Source organism: Strigops habroptila, chromosome 3 (assembly GCF_004027225.2).
Source record: "Strigops habroptila isolate Jane chromosome 3, bStrHab1.2.pri, whole genome shotgun sequence".
Taxonomy (NCBI): domain Eukaryota; kingdom Metazoa; phylum Chordata; class Aves; order Psittaciformes; family Psittacidae; genus Strigops; species Strigops habroptila.
This window is the reverse complement of record NC_044279.2, coordinates 88,891,815-88,906,263: the sequence shown is the minus strand read 5'-3', so window position 1 is coordinate 88,906,263 and position 14,449 is coordinate 88,891,815. Positions and strand designations below refer to the sequence as shown.

Genomic DNA, 14,449 nt, shown 5'->3' with positions numbered 1-14,449 from the left:
TCCAGACAAATGATTTTACATTACACATACAAAGGATTCTCTTCATTTTGTATTTCCAATTCAGCTGTCTGAATGCCAAGAAACTCCCAATTTTAGTGGCTAAAATAAATACTTATGCATTCTGTAGACAAGCTGTACATATGCCTACTTATCTTCAGTAACAGCAGCTTACCTTGCTTACCTCACAGAGCTCAGGCCTGGTTCACCCAAGAGATGCGAGCCTGCAAAGCAGAACTCTTGCTGACAAAAGTATTACTTCTTTGAATGACACAAAGTCAGCTACCATATGACCAACAAGCGCAATGCTCATCTGCTTCTTTTAGCCCTAAGCTCCTCTAACACAGCCCCAAAATACCCCTATTCTTAGGACTTTGGTGGTTTCTTCATATTGAGAGGAAGTTCCCAGCAGCATGACCTAGAAGTTTCTTTCTTTACCAGCCCATGCTTCTGACAGCCACTTGAACCTGAGAATCCTGCCTCCAGCAGGAAAAATTTACAGCGACCTAAGCTCACAACAAGGAAGGGCTGATTAGACAGAATTGTTTGAATGAGTTATTACAGAAGGGGTGCAACCCCAGGGCTACTAAAGTAAGCAGCAAGAGCACTTGAAACATTTGTAGGAAGGACAGAGTTCCTAATGCCATTCCATGGAGCAGAAAATCTGGAGCCAGGCCTGAAACCTCTATTTTCTTCAAGAAAACCTCTGTCATTTTATCTCTAGCTCCTAGTTGCAGGTACCTCCTGGGTCTACAGAGGGCAGCTGTAAGGAGAAGGGGCTGGAAATGCCAAGACAGATGTGAGTTTGACCCTGAGGAATGAGGAATTCTCTAAGACCCAGCAGGACACAGCTAGACTTGGCGTCCTCACCAGTGAAGACAGGAAGGAAGGGGAATGGAACAGAGTAAAGGCACACATTTTAAACGCATGCCGTCTTGAATGATCTTGATGCTTATGTAATTTCCACTTATTTAAGGACTGTTTTGCATGGCAAGAGTTCAAAAGAACACAAAGAAAAAATAAAATTAAAAATACAAAGAGAACACGCATTTAAAAACATCAAAATAGTTTCAAAGCCTTGACAAAGCAGCTGCTGTTCCCCCAGGAAAGCAACATTTTACTCTGAGCAACAGTATTTGCTAGATATTCCACTGTTATCTTACAGCACTATGCTACAATAAGTCATCATGCACTAAACTTGACAGTGGAGTTTGGCGAGTTCCTACCATTTGCAGCTTTCTTTAGTTTGTTGTTTTATTGCTACGCATAAATGATGAAATTCTTGGCTTCTATAAATCACTTCAGCACAATAACCCTAATGGCAGTACTTACATGAGATAACACTGGTTGGGAATATAGCCTATTAATAAGATACAGAAAGTGAACATAAAGAATGTGAAACTGTAATTCCTGATTTTTGTGTTTTCTGGCAGTAAAGTTTATATGATAAACACCAAAGCGGCCAGCCTGGAAGCCAGTCCCTGGACTCAGACTCATGGACAGCCACTTACAGTGTCTGCGGGGTTGCCATGGCACTCGCAGAGCAAATACTATGCCATCCTTGGTACATTTTCTTGCACTGAGACTTCCACAGTGCACATAGTTCCTTGGCACGGGCTTTGTGTGACTGGCTTTTCCACACAGCAGAAACATACTGTTTTCTGGACTCAGTAATTGAAAAGAAATGTGGTTCTGACCATTCAATTTTATAATTGGTATTCAAGATTCTGCAACTAAAAAAACCACCCTCAAATTAAGTCAATTTCAAGTTCACATCTTCATACAGTAATGAATACTCAAATAGGAAGCCAGGCACTCACATAAAAACAAAAACATGAAACTGCATACAATGAAAAAAAAAAATATTAAAGCTGTATCACGAATATCAAAAATATTCTTAAAACTACAAGAAACATTCTTCTTTAAGCCAGTTGTGTTAAAAACTATCAAGATCAAAACAATGGGCTGAGCTTAAATATCCACAAGCAAATGAGAAATTGCTCTCAAATCACATTTTCAAAGCCCAGTAAAAAAATATCTGGTTGAGTCTTACCTCAAGCCTGTGCAAGGGTAACTGTTTACTGTGACCCTTGATTAGAAACAACAAAGTTGTATCATACTTACATATAGACATAAAAAAATGTGGTTGAAGTGTAATAAAAATCCTTTACATGAAGAACTGCCAAAACTTAGAGCTAGTTCAGGATTGATTAGTCATCAGTATTCTTCAGCTATATTATATTTGTCTGGTTACTTATACTTGAACATATTTTTAGTATCTTTCTCCTCTTCTAATAATCCCCATCATTATATTCTGGGTCTGTTCTTCACTAAACTGGCCTCTACCACAGTACTATTTACATTCTCCTGATATATTAAATGAAGGATGAGTTTTAAATTAAGAAGAGACAAAAACCAGACATATTGTCGGCATATTAATACCTCTCCACTGATCAGAATGCTATTTAATTGCTTTAAACATAAAAGCCCGCTTTGGGCAGCCACTATGAAGTATGACCTTAAAGGAAGTATTCTGAAGTGATTACATTAGTGTTACTAAAATGAAAATCTTTGGATATATGGATGACTCGGTAGGAAGCAACAAAGTGCATCTGGAAACAACCAAACCTGGGATGGATAGTAGTGGTCAAATTTTGAAATCAATTATGAAAACATGAAACTGGTCTCTAAATACTGAGTACCCGTTCTTACAATGTTATTCTACTGACTGATGTATTTAAGCAGTGACAGCTCAGAGAAGCAAATCCAAGCTGAGAATGAGATCTTACGACTGCATATGAAGATGACAATTTCAACTTGAAAAGATGGTGATATGAGACATGAACTGTCCAGGGAAGTAGTTGAGACCCTTTAGCATCACGTAACAAACCTTGTAATGTGTAAATATTGAAGGGTTTACATTCTGTTGTATATGTTTGTATTTATTTGGTTTGGTGGGTTTTTTTTTGTTTTTTTGTTTTTTAAAGAATAGTTTAGGCAGAACAAAAATTCTAGATATGAGATATGATAGATATGCTCTAGATAGATATGGTCTTTCAAGTCCTTGGGGCAAGCGGATTTCCGTCTCCATTGTACCTATGATATCCTTAGATCCATATTGTATTGCTTCACACATTACTACAGAAGCTTATGGAACAGAAATCAATGTATCAGAATTTGTCATTAAAAGACATGTATAAAGATTAAATTTATGATATTTTAAAATATTTTAAAAGATGACTTGGAAGACTTTAACAGAGTACAGAAGTTGGGTTTGGTCTTCAAATTACTACTTTATGTTCATACAATACTTTCTATTGAAAGATATTAAAACACATTACATATCATACAATTTTGCATCTCATACAATTTCTCATTCATTCCCCTCCCCCATTATTTTTCAGCATTTGCAGAAACATCACTATCTAAAGACTAAAGGGTTTGCCCAAGACCTTTAACATAAACGTACAGCATGTTCTCTTGTCCATGCCCAAACCATTACTTTCCCCTCTCTTTGCTCCTACAGCTGCCAAGCACGAGCCAAGTGTGAAGACTTACTAAGGTAGAGCTCGTCACCATTCCTTCCCAGAGCCCTGAGTGGTCTCTCAGAAGGTGAGTGGTGATGCTGACAGATTTACCCACTTTCTGTTCTGTTAAGAATGAAATAAAAACACCACACCAAAAGCTGAAGCAATTACCTAGCACATCGAGTGATGAATTAAATAATATTAAAGTTTTCTGGCATCTTCCAAAGGCAACATGTGACAGTTGAATCTAGCAGTAAAACATACCAATTTCGGCACAGGATTTTGGAAATCCAAGCAGTTATGAACACTTGAAGTTATAATTATTGCACTGCGATGACCAATTTTGTTCCCCATTACAGTGATCAAGCAATGTCCACAAACACTAGAGGGCAACAATGTCGCACAGAAAACTCCGGGAGGGGAAATGGGGAAAAACCCCAAGCAGCTGAAGGGTTGAGGTAGGCACCGCACCAGGCAGGCAAATGCTAAGTGAGCCAGTAAAGAATAAAAACAACGCAAAACCCAAGGAAACACCACACAACAAACCCGGAGACGGACCCCCACGCGGCGGAACACTCCGGTCGCGCCAGTGTGCAGAGGGACGAGCCCAGGCAGCACTGCCGCCCCCACACGGCACCGGGCAGCCGCTCCGTCCAGCCGCGCTCCCGTCCCAGGCCGGCCGGCCCGTGCCGGCGGCGGCTTAGGAGCCTCCGGAGCGGCTCGGACACAACTTTGAGGCGGGGTGTCCAGGGAAGCCGAGCGCGCACCGCCAGGCCGCCCGCGGGGTCTGGGCACTGTGCCCCGCCATTCCCGGGGGCACAGCGCAAAGGAGCCGCCCGCCCCAACCATTACCTCCACGAGCGCTCCGCCGACATGCCACCGCCGCGAGGCCCGCCTGAGGGCGAGCGCCTGCCCACCCGCCCGCCGCAGCTCTCACTCTCGTCCACCGGCGGCGGGCGCAAGGAGCTGTGGAGGGTCCTCCAAGGGGAGGCGCCTGCACCCAGCGGGTGCGCGGAGAGTGGCGCGGAGCGGCGCGGCACCGCCCCAGCCGCAGCCCGCCCGCGGCGAGGTGCGGCGGGACGGGCCGCCCCCCCGAGGGTGCGAGTGCCATTCGCCTCGCCCTCGCGGAGAAGGGGCGCCACGCCCGCACTCACCGGCGAGGTGCGGGCGGGGCTCTGCCGTGCCGTCTCCCGGCATTGGCCGGCAGCTGCGCTGCCGCCCGTCGGTCGCCACCTCCCCTTCCTCCTCCTCGTTCTCCTCCTCTTCGGGCGGCTCCGCCAGCCCGGGAGGCGGAACTATGCGGGGAGGCGGAACTGGGCGGGGGCCGACCCCTCCCTCGGGCCCCTCCTGCTCTCAGAGGGCCGCGGTGGCCGCACCCACAGGCATTGGCAGCTACTCCTTCCGGGGACTGAGGGCGGGGGCTCCTGCTTGAGGTAACTGTCCCGCCACTTCCTGCAGACCGCAAACTCCCTCTGCTGTGGCCTTTTTTTACCGCCTATTTTAAATAAAGTATGTTTTGGGGGGTTTACCCCGAACCGCTGATGCAGGTTTAGGATATGACCAGTTTCTGAATCGCTTGGAATGTGGCAGTGCAAAGTGAAAATTCCGCAAGGTGAACTGTATTTTCTTAAGACAATTTGGGGTTAAAATATTGAAAGAATGGCGAGTAATGTATTTGCAGCCTCACTGCTTTTCTTTATTAAATTTTCTAACCCTATTTTAAACAGAGTTAGTCCCTCTGAATTATTTTTCACTGGGACTCTGCATCTTTCACTCCGGAGATGGGGCTATTTTATTGCTGCAGGTTAGGGAGTTACAGTTCCCTGCCTGAACTACATTAGCTCACTTCTAGCCTTCACAAATGGGAAATAAAATTAATAAATTTTACAAGTACCCTCTTGATCTAGCTAATTTACTTCACAATTGCATGGTGATTGTTAGCTCAGCTAATGGCTGACAGTGCAATATACCACGTTACCGCCATCACTGGCAGTTGGCTGTCCAAATCATCCTTTCTCTGGCTCACTCAAGACAGAAGCTTAAAAGAAAAAGGCTAAAGTAATCTGAATATTCCTTTTCCAAACATCAGCAGAATTTACAGCTCTAGATTCAGGAATATTGTTATTTACTGCTTTCTGCTCTTTATTCTCCCTTTTAGTCTCATGACACACTCTGAAGGAACACCAGAATTTTAACATCTTCTAAACTGTAGGTCCCAGGCCCCATGAGCTAGACTTCCTGTAGGACAGAGGACACACTGACATGAGGGCTCACTCTGTGTGAGGTTATTAATCCACAGAATAGAGTCCATCTGAAATCCTGTTCCACATAAGGGGATTCTCTCCCATATTAAACTTCTCAAATGCATGTTATGTCCTGACAGAGTCTTGGTTTGGAACCTCACTTCTAGGAAGCACTTTTCCTACAACATGCTATCAGGTATAGGGTGGAAGCCAGCCAAAAATGACTGAAATTCTTGGACATGAGTTCAAATTCACCAATGGGCATGGTTTCCCTCCTACCACTCTTTCTGAGTAGCTGGCACTGGTTTTAAGTTATCACTGTCCAACATGGACAGAAGTGTCACATAGTGCTTGTCCTCGTAAGCATTTGGATGCTCACAAGAGATGTGCTAGACATTGCACAGCTGAGGGCTTCAGCACTGCAAGTCAGCATCTGTAGCACTGAGCGGTTCTGGCAGGAATATTAACAGCTTTGATCTTTCTTGGTGCTACTTTTCAGACTTGAGCTGTCATTGAAGCATGAACTGGTAAGGAGGTCTTAGCCATTCTTTTAGCAATACATATTAAGATACTGCTGAGTGTGCTTCTGGCCAAGATTTCTGCCTGGCACCCAGTACTTCACAAAACAAACTGTAGTACTGTGGTGTTTTACATTATCATCCCGTGGTGCCACAAATGGCATAAATGCGGCTGTTTACGACATCTGATGTCACATCTAATGTGTACCACCCCAGAACTGAATAGATAAATGAGTAATTAATCCAGACAAAAAATGAGGTGGGAGGGAAACTGGTGCGCGACTGAACTGCATGCAAAACAGAGGCATATTCAGACAACTGCCAGTCTGTACCATGAACTAAGGCAACACCTGTACTGCTGCTGTTGTTATGCAAGGCAGGGACTGAACCCTAGTTCCCAGATAAACGTATCGATTTAAATATGTAGGATTCAAGACTCTTTAATGTATACCAACACACCAGATCACAGAATGACTGAGGTTGGAAGGCCCCTCTGGAAGTCATGTTGTCCATTCTCCCTGCTCAAGCAAGGTCACCCACAGCAGGCTGCCCAGAACCATGTCCATTCCGCTTTTGAATATCTCCAAGGATGGAGACTCTACAACCTCTGGACAACCTCTGCCAGTATTTGGTCACCATTACAATGTAAAAGTGTTTCCTGATGTTCAGGGCACTCCTGTGTTTCAGTTTGTGTCCACTGCCTCTGGTCCTGGCAGTGGGCACCACTGAAAAGAGCCTGGCTCCATCCTCTCTGCACCTTCCCTGCAGGTATTTGTAGACATTTATGAGACCTCCCCTGCACCTTCCTTTCTCCAGGCTAAACAGTCACAGGGGTCTCAGCCATTCCTCATAGGAGAGATGCTCCAGTCCCTTAGTTATCTTAGTGGTCCTTCACTGGACTGTTCCCCATATCTATCCCCATATGTATCCCCATATCCCCATATGTACAAGAGAGATCTCCATATCTCTCTTGTACTAGGGAGCCCAGAAACGGACCCTGCACTCCAGGTGTGGCCTCACCAATGCTGAGTAGAGGACAAGGATCACTTTCCTTGACCTGCTGGCAACACTCCTAATGCAGCCCAGGATGGTGTTAAACCTCCTGGCAACGGCACATTGTTGATTTGTGTTTAACTTGGTGACCACCAGGACCCCCAGGTCCTGCCCTGCAAAGCTGCTTTCCAGCCGGTCGCCCTCAGCACGTACTGGTGCCTGGGGCTGTTCCTCCGCAGGTGCAGGACTCTGCCCTCCCCCTTGTCGAACCACACAAGGTTCCTGTTGGTCCATTTCTCCAGCCTGTCAAGGTCCCTCTGCAGACGTACCACATGCATTCAAATTTTAATTCCCTCATTTCCCATTAATGGATGCCTTCAGTTTGTATGAACACAGGTCACTTCAGTGGGTATTAACTAAACTTGGGAAAAATAACACGCTTTGTATGCACAAGCCTTTACTCTCCTACTGAAACATGAAACTCAGGCACTGAAATGCCATTCAGTATCTGGTGTTGAATCCTTACTTGGAATATCTGTTTCTGATAAATTGGTTATTTTGTAGCTAATTACTTTGAAAATTGTACCTTAATGAATTCCTGTCTATACAAATTACACTGTGTTCTGACAGCACTGTTGACTATTTATGCCTTTATATATACACAGTTATGTGTATGTAGCTTACACACAAGCTGGTAATTCCAATTACACTCTTTCTCATGGAATACTACAGTGAAAAAAGATGTGTATAAGAATTTCCAGCAACAGCTCCATCCCAGTTCAGCTTGGCTTATTAATCATCTCCTATCTGGAGCAACTTTACACATGTTTTCTTGCAAAAAAAATAGGCTTAAAAAACAGGTAGCCTACCTTCTCTGGTGATACCTCAGCCTTTGCTTTTCTTACTGCTGGCCTCTACACATGAATGCTCTCTTTCTCATTTTCCTTCAGATTCAATTCTTCACACAATGCTTCCTCCTCTTGCATCATCAGTAATCTTTCTATCTTTCTTAAATTGCCTGAACCCTATCTCCTCTTGTGGTCTTATCTCTTTCAGGCTAGTTCTGCAAGAAATAGTTCTAACCATTGCATGGTTCTAAGTCTACAAATAAACTCTTGGTCCTTCCAAGTCCTGCTGAAATATGTGTAAAATTTAGGCATTCGTGTTACAGTGCTTATTACTACAACTCCCACCACAATTTGCATCTGTTAGACTGATTACCATGGGCATCATTCCATAGGCCAGGGAAAGTTTACTGGTGTCCTGGGTTCAGCTGTAGCAGTCATTTTTCTCCTTCTTAGTAGCTGGTGCAGTGCTGTGTTTTTGACTTTCAGCCTGGGAACAACGCTGATAACACCAATGTTTTTAGTTGTTGCTAAGTGATGTTTACTCCGACCAAGGACTTTCTCAGTCTCATGCTTTGCCAGGGAGGAGGGGAAGCCGGGAGGAAGCAGAGACAGGACACCTGACCCAAACTAGCCAAAGGGGTATTTCATACCACAGCATGTCATGCCCAGTATATAAACCGGGGGGAGTTACCTGGAAGGCCCAGATCACTGCTCGGGTCGGGCTGGGTATCGGTCTGCAGGTGGTGAGCAATTGTATCCTCTCCCCTTGTTATTTCCCTTATCATTATTATTATTGGTGGTAGCAGCAGTGGTTTTGTATTATACCTTAGTTACTGGACTGTTCTTATCTCAACCCATAGGAGTTACATTCTTTCAATTCTCCTCCCCATCCCTCTGGGAGCGGGGGGAGTCAGCGAGCGGCTGCGTGGTTCTGAGTTACTGGCCGGGCTTAAACCACAACAGCTGGTTGGAGAGTTACATGTAATAACAACAGTTTTCAACTAATAAAGAAATACTTCATCTCGTCCTGCCATTTCAAAGATCAGGTAAATCTTTTAACCAAACACTAATTATTTGAATTATTTCTGTTGACATTTTCTTGCAGGAGCCATTATAGAGACCCAGGTATTTGAAAACAAGGAGCATCTAGGCAATTGCCTGTTGTTAGTCATTTCATCGTTACTGTTTTAAAAGTATTACAAGTACTGCTAGCCAAAAGGCAAAGTTACTGTAGATTCTTACGCTCTTTGGATTAATCAGAAACAAGATTCTAAAACAAATCTAATAAATACACAATATTAATAAAGCTTAATATATTTACCTTTCAAATACTATGCAAATATTAATTAATGAGTCCTTAAAGGGTATTTTTGTCATGGGTATTGATATTAGTATTGCTCTCCACTTGATACAGAATATTACTCCATGAAACTGCCAAAGATCCTGGCAGTGACTCAGTGAAGGTTATGATCAGAAATCAGAGGTTCTTGACTTGGGGCTGAGTTCAGACTATGAGACCACATCATAATGTGTTGGAACAAACATGGTCTGAAGCCAGTGAATGCTGTTCCGTGTTAAAATGCAAAAACGTGATTGCTCCCCTTAGTTAAGCTAGAAAAGGCTTTCTTTGTAAGTTTCATATATATACTGAAGAGAAAAATTATAAATGTGGCCTAAGATTTAAGAAACACATGCGGTCAAAAAGAATCAACTAAGAGGCTATCTGAGAGCAGAAAAAACCTAACACTGTTCAGGTATATAATTGTACTACATTAACTGTACTATTTTGTATTAACTGTACTAAATTGTACTACATATAATTGTACTACAATAAAAAACTCTTCATTTATGAAGCGTTTCAAGATTATTCTGTAGCAAACAATATGGGAAATCAGCCATGCTTATACTTTTTCCCTAAAAAGTCGCTAGCTTTCAGATGGAAAATACATTTATTGTTTCTTTTCAGTAATTTCTATTCAATTTTCAACCTCTTATCCTAAAAAATCCTACTATCTGCATACATTGTAGTAATATCTTTCAAACCAGTGCAAGGCAAGTTGCTAATTACATGCCGTGGGTGATGACTACTTGACAGCAGAAAGGCATTTTTATCTGCAGGCTTAGAAGAAACTATTGTTATAAATATGTTTTGTTCCATTTTAATCAGGGTATCGAGGCAATTGTTATCTTTGCATAACGATCAAATGGCCAGCTTTGGAATTCAAGAAGCTCAAAAACTCATTAAGTATTTCTGTTCTAAGCTGCAAACCCATCAACTGCTGCTCAAGTCACATGCCATGTGAAATGTAAGACAGATTCATTAATGAGGAGAACTGAGTATTTTCTGTCACAATTTATGAGGAAATTTTCTTATGAAAAGAGAGGAAAGACTCCTCCTTCCCATTATACCAGGTTCATAGGTTTCAGGTTAATAAATATTAAAAAAAGATATCAGCACAGATTCAGAATGTATTAATTTGCGTTAGCTGGTTTGAATGTATGCCAATTTGTGCGAAAGCTCCTTACTAATCTTGAATTGGTTACAGGACAGTGATAATGGGGGTAGAAGAGAATTAAAAAGCAACCAAGTTGCTATAAGCATAATCAACACTCTAAAGCATCTTCGCCCTTTTAAAGAAAGTGATATGTGATTAAAACTTCTGTTAAAAATTGATTTTAGAATATGTAATAAAATAGGGCATACTCTGGGCTAATAAGAACTTGCATTATTACCCTAAACCCAACTCATTTTTCCCATCAGTAACAAAGGAAGAGGTCTAAAAAATATTGTAATTTGCAAAGGGGGAAAAAATTAAATTGCTATACTCAGCTCTTCAATCGACCAATAATCCAGACTTTTCCCAAAGCAGAATGTCATTTACAGTCACCAGGAAAAACCATCATAATTTCATCTGTCCCCTTTTTCAGCAATTCTGAAAAACAAGGCTGATATAGCTAGTTTTTAAAGAAAAGAAGCACCCTTCAGCACTGCCTTCAACCTCCTCATGCCCTTACCTTTTTTCTATACAATTTCCTCCTGCCTTCTTTGCTCCTTGACCATGCAACACCTGAAGCCCAGCCCTTTGAGGCAGCTTCCCTGTGCCCTTGGAGGCTGCAAACAAAACGCAATAAACAGAGGAGACTGCACAGGAATGGGAAGTTATTCAGAATGCAGGGTAAGGCGCTGCAGGATCAATGACATGAATGTCTGCTATAAACTGGGAGCTCATCAGATGGAAATCACTGAGGTGAGAAAGGACGTGGGTACTAGTCAAACAGAGTGTCTGTCAGCTGCCAAAGTGATGTGTCTAGAAAATGCCACAAGCAGTGCATGCAGAGGAAAAGAAGAGGCAGAAATATCTAAAGTGTTGATGCTGTTGTGTAAGACTGAGGGAAGTCCTCTTCTGAAACAGTGTTTAAAGTTCAGGGAAAGTGACTCAAAGTGGAAGAGGTGAAGAGCTGATACCATGATCAGGGGAACACGCAGCATGTTATATGACAGGCAAGGTGAAGGTTCAAAGGTGATGTAGCTGCTGCATGTGACACAGAGATAAATATGTAATCGTAACTAACAAGTATTTAAGATAAAAGAGATTTTTGACATAAAAATGCCTGTGAAAAAACTGTGCACATAGTTACGCTGGAAATTAGAGGAAAGAAGTCATTGGAGTGAAGCAGACTCATTCTGTGAACAGCGAGGGCAAAAAGTGTAACTAACTTTTAAGATGGAGGCTGAGCAACTGCAGGAGTTATTCATCAGTGTGAGATTGGACTTGACGACTTAAGAAGATCTTATCAATCAGTAACCTTATCTTTTTTTATTGTGCTGGGATCAACAACAACGAGAACACTGACAATAAATCCTCGTCATTGACATTTAAAGTTGCTATCAGCTGATACAGCTGTGGGGTTTTGTTTGTCACATTGATTGTTTCAGGCTGGCTGGAGGCACTAGCAAAGAAGAGCACCTGCATTCTGTTCACATGTATATGAACATCACCTTCCAAGTAATAATTTTTTAATGAAAGCTTACATTCTGGAACACGAGGTGTTAGCTTCCAGGAAAATGTCTCAGGTAGTGATCTGTCCAAGAAGTCAACAGGTAAAGGAAAAAAAAAGAGGTTTTTTTTCCCCTGCTATAATTAATTTGAGTACTTTATTTTTCTGCTTATTAATATTTCATTTCTCCCCAAACATGAAATGGATTAAAATATCAGACATGCTGGTAGAACTCTTATTTCTGTCATATATTATTTTTATTTAATAATAATGAATTGTGCCAATAGTTGAATTATTAGTTTAATCATAATTAATTATGCTATATGTAATCATGCACCATGCACAGAGATCTTAATTACCCTGTTCATCAAGTAAGGATATTCATAATAGCACATATTATCCAGGGTATTATCTTATATTGTAACATGTGATGCCACATGAATAAGATGGAAGAGGGCTTTAAGAAAGGTTATAGGCTAAAAAGAGTAATAATAAAATATTCCACTCAGAACACTCAAGAGTAGTTTTTTTCAAAGATCCAGAGACTGTAATTACAGGCAAAAAGTTAAGTCACCTGAAAGGTAAATGCTAACTCAGAAAGACTTTAGATTAAAATTAAAAGCTGAAATATCCTGTTGTTATTAGTGCCCCACTGCACTAGATATTGTGAAAATATGTGAAAAAGGTGGCTTCCATCACAAGGAGCTGAATTCTTCCTTCCAGCTTGTGTTGTTCTAGAGAAGAAATTGCTCTATGTTTAAGCTACTAGCTGGTGGTCATACAATAGCAGTTATTTATAATGCTGTTATAATGCTATGCTTTATAATGCCAGGCATTTTGTATGTAATTCCCTGTGAAATTTACTAGGAGCTGTGCCTAGAAAACGATACTTCAGCATAGCCCCAAATGTCAGACTTACCATCTCATTTCATTTACCCTGTATGTGCTACATTCCTTGCGCATCAATCCTTCTCCTAGGTCATGAACTCCTCAGGACAGGGCACAAAAGGAGCTAGAGAACTAAGCTGACTTACACAAAATCCGCATACAGGTCTCTGCCCATTATTTGCCTGTGAAGTGTCACATGCATTGGAGATTATATAGATACATTAACAGAAAGCAATGCTCCTATCATCCTTCAATTCAGCAGGGGGAGCACAACTGTTACCTCTGTTGCATGACAACACTACTGCGATCCTGTATAACTACGTTGTATCTTCCAGCATGATCTGTAAGTAAACAAATCAAGTATACAATCGACAATACACATAGGAGTAAGACTCTAGCAGTGGGGCTTAGTAATTTCTGTGACTTTGGATTCAGAGGCCTGGACTCAGTTACAATGCTCACCTGCTTCCCTCCTCTCCTGCATCATCTCAGCCTTATGATCCTGGGCAAGGAATCAACACAATTTGCAATACCGCAGTGAGAATACAAATAATTCTAGTACAGGAAGAAGGGAATTAATCACGGGCTGAGTTGGGAGGCAAATGGCTCTTTCTATGGCTCCAGCAGGCTGAAGCATCCCCTGCTTCTGTGCTTGAGTGCAGGCTGAGCTGTGATGATGTGTTGCGATGAAGTGCTACTGTGCGGCTGGGTTGCTCTGCGTGACTCATCAGCACAGGGGATAGAAAGGGCTGTGACTGCACAGGAGATAGTCTGTCCCTTCCAGAAAACAATTCAATCACTATCGAATAAAGAAAAAAAATCAAACAAAACCAGCAAACTATTTATGAATCTTCTATTTCCTAAAGTATTATTCTCCCACTGCAGTGAAAGCCCTGATTAATTCTCAGAGCCTCTTCTCTTCAAGAGGCACCTGAGGAGGGCTAGATTGCCAATGACAGGCCAGCGCTGCTCCAGTGTGAGTACAGGGAGCACCCACATTGCTCAGTGCTGTAGGCAGAGCCATTTGCTAACAGTGTGAGCAGGGCAGTGCTCAGATATGAGCCGCATGTGAAGCAGCCACCATGTGCTCCTACCAGTGAAAGGGCCATCAGCAAAGCAGCTACATCCTCGTCTCCCAGAATCTCTCTGCCTCTTTGTGGAATTGTTCCTTCTCCCTTTTATTCTTCTACTGCCACACTGTCCCCACAGTTTGAAGCTAAGAGTTTCCTGTCCAAAGGGGCTGCAAATAGGTAACCATCTGAAAAAGCTGGGGGAGAATTCCCTTTTCCCCCATTTCTTTCCTTTTTCATCCTTTTCCTGCCTTTCTTCTCACTTTTATCATTCTTTTCCCCTCCCTTTCCACTCCCCTCTTCTCTCTTTCTTTCCCCAAAGAGGCCAGACATAAATAAAATGTATATGTTTAAAGCAAAACCACA

At 42.3% G+C, this 14,449-nt stretch overlaps 1 protein-coding gene across 4 annotated transcripts in view; it reads right to left on the bottom strand.

The window, feature by feature from the left end:
* The window catches only part of LOC115604886 (bifunctional heparan sulfate N-deacetylase/N-sulfotransferase 3), a 65,405-nt gene extending 60,583 nt beyond the window's left edge, over positions 1-4,822 (bottom strand). For 2 of the 4 annotated variants that reach the window (XR_003990433.1, XM_030478437.1), the window contains exon 1: positions 4,377-4,775. The gene's annotated coding sequence lies outside the window, so the exon portion shown is untranslated. Of the gene's footprint in view, positions 1-4,376 lie in introns of all 4 variants that reach the window. The other 2 variants (XM_030478438.1, XM_030478439.1) reach the window with 2 other exon arrangements.
* Positions 4,823-14,449: the final 9,627 nt, after the last annotated feature.